General features: G+C 58.0%; 1 long non-coding RNA gene across 1 annotated transcript in view; it reads right to left on the reverse strand.

Moving 5' to 3' along the window:
* Positions 1-1,648, reverse strand: part of LOC112548577 — a 9,430-nt gene extending 7,782 nt beyond the window's left edge. The window contains exon 1 of the long non-coding RNA XR_003092264.1: positions 1,575-1,648. This is a non-coding gene — a long non-coding RNA (uncharacterized LOC112548577). The remainder of the gene's footprint in view (positions 1-1,574) is intronic.
* Between the last annotated feature and the right edge of the window lie 1,012 nt (positions 1,649-2,660).

Raw genomic sequence — 2,660 nt, forward strand, 5'->3', positions numbered from 1 at the left:
ACCGACCAATCTGCCAAGCATCCCTGGCTACCTGGGCCCGCGCGCAGGGCCGGGCTTTTCCCCACCCTGCCCAGGTGACCAGAGCATCGCCTCCCAGGCGCCAGGCTTTTGTCATGCAGACAAGGTGGGAGATCCCCGCCCTGAGGGACTCAACAGCAGCCTCTCAGGCTGGCAGAGACAGGTCTCTGGAGAGGGGCACCGACGGTGGCATTTCTGCCACAAAGCCTGAGTACTTAGGGTACCATGTTAAGTGGCTAGAGTAAGGGACAGGTCCAAGATGCAATGTGAAGGTCAGCTGCCAAAGATGAACAGCTGGGGCTGATGACTGTGGGCACAAGCCAAGAACAGGGAGCCTGGAAGGAGATCTCTACGATGGTGCAAGAGACCCAACCAGGGAAGTCTATATGGAAAGGGGAACGATGTTCATGAGAATGGAAGCTGGCACCTCTGGTATCGGCAGTGCTCCACCTCTGAGCACCCAGCCATTGAGATGAAGAACAAATTCAAATGCCTAATATCAGGAGGGTAGAGCCTAGTCCACTGGCCGAAAATGCCATGTTATGCCCATGTAAAACCTCAGTAATCTGGTTGGTATTTGCCAGCCGCTCCCTCAGGAAAAAAACAAAAAAACAAAACAGCCAAATACATCCTAAAGCTTTCTACAGCACAACTTGTGCACATCATGGAAAACAAAGCATTGATACACCATGGATAAAAGCTGGCTGTATATCCACAGCTGAAGCATATCTTGTGCTGTTAACTCCAACTAGGAACCACCAAGCCTAGGAGGAGGTGAGATTATTTGGGCAGCATCATTCACATGGTCCTCACAGCCACCAACTCGGGAAAATAATGCAAGAGCAATAACATGACTTTCCTGTTTCTCTGTGTCCTCCTGTCCCGGTACGCAGACTATAAAATGGCCTCCTCTCAGACACGTTCCCAGTGGCCTCCTTTGCCAAAAGTGGCTAGACATCCCCACCCGTGGCATTGTAAAGATTTTTAAAGGCCTGGAGACAGAAATTCATAACTCTGCTGGACAGTACAGGGGAGAGTAGATGTTAGCGTTAGCAAATGCTAATAGTAAGGACTGCTAGTCAGCGGCCATGTCTACACAAGCAGCCGAGGGCGCTGTTGTCGCTGTGCAGTCCCAATACCACCCGGTTAGTTTTAGTTGCTACTGTGCAATGGTGTCAGCATCATGGCTCGTGACCAGCAATGCTATGCTGCCATATCGATGAGCTACAGTGCGGTAGCTTGTCGCTACGGTGATGCAGCATCCCGTGCAGACGTGCCCTATGTGAAGGGAAACTAGCGCTTGTGATCGGTCACACATTCGGGGTCCATGCCCTCTCCAAGGCTAGGGATGTGCCTAGGACCATGGCTGCTCCAGCCCTGCCCTGCTTGCTGGCTCTCCAGCCCCGTCTAGGCCAGCGAGGACGGGGTGGAGGAGGGACATGGCCTGTTCCCTGCAGCCCCCAAATCCCCTCTCCGCTCCTTGTCAGAGCCCAAGCCCCGTCCACCTTGCGATCCCCTGTGCAGTTCCCTCCTTAACTGAGAAAACTGCGACTTACTTTTCTCCAGGACCCAAACCTCAGGCTGTTTGATTCAGGAGCAAACACCACCCAAGTGGGGGAAGGAAAGTAACTGGAAGCACAGAGCTGGAAGGGCTGGTCTCAAGCTCCATCCCATAATAATAAGCATGAACACTTTAACCCTATAAATGCCCAATTCCTGCAGAGAGGGGATGCTCTCCCCATCTGTGGCCAGGTCTATTGTGACTCCCCCCGGCCTAGGGGCGCAGTCCTTGGGCAGGGGCTTGAGCCCACGTCAAGGTTGATGCTTTCCCCATTGCGGGTCGGCCTCAAACATCACCTCCTAGGTGCCCTGTGGGTGGGCACGGGGCCCGCGATCCCCCCCCCCCTGCCATAGACTCAGGGGTTCAAGTCCCCAACCCCCTCAAGTGCTGAGGGGGCAGGTGGGGGGGGCAACAGCCACAACTGCCCCTGGAAGGAACCGGGGCTGGGGGCCGCCTTCCCCTCGCACAGCGCCTCCCGCTCATCCTCCAGGGGTTAGAAATCCCAGTGCTGGGCGATTTCCCAACCCCGCAGTGAGCGAGGTCCCCCCAGCCCCGGACAGGGCCTGTTCCCCTCAGGCGGGTGGGAAGCGCAGTGACAGCCCTGCCCCAGGGGTCATGGGGGGCATGAGGGGCAATGGCTCCACAGGCGGGTCGGGGGGTCCCTGTGCCAGGGACACTGAGAAACCCACGTCCTTCCTCCCACCGCCCCTGCACGGACCCCAGGGCGCCAGGGATGCTGCTCCCCGCACTGCTGCAGCTGTTGCTGGGGGCAGGGCCAGGAGCGCCCCGGACCCAGGCCAGGGGGTCGAGGCACCGGCTGGGGGCTCTGTACCCGCACCTGCTCCTGCATTCCCCATGGATGAGACACTGCGACCTGCTCACGAAGGCCCCAGTGACCTGGCACCGAGGCCTTGTCCAGGGTCTCTGGGTGGATCCTACACGCTGGTGTCATGTCTTTGTCCCACCCCGCATGCAAGGCTGGACACACACCTCCTCGGCAGCTCACGCAGCCCTGATCAGTCAGTGTCTGTTCACAGAGAGACGTCCCCCAGGCACTGGCTGCGGGGGGCTGGGGGCGGGG

The sequence above is a fragment of the Alligator sinensis genome, unplaced genomic scaffold (assembly GCF_000455745.1).
Source record: "Alligator sinensis unplaced genomic scaffold, ASM45574v1 scaffold1787_1, whole genome shotgun sequence".
NCBI classification, from domain to species: Eukaryota; Metazoa; Chordata; order Crocodylia; family Alligatoridae; genus Alligator; species Alligator sinensis.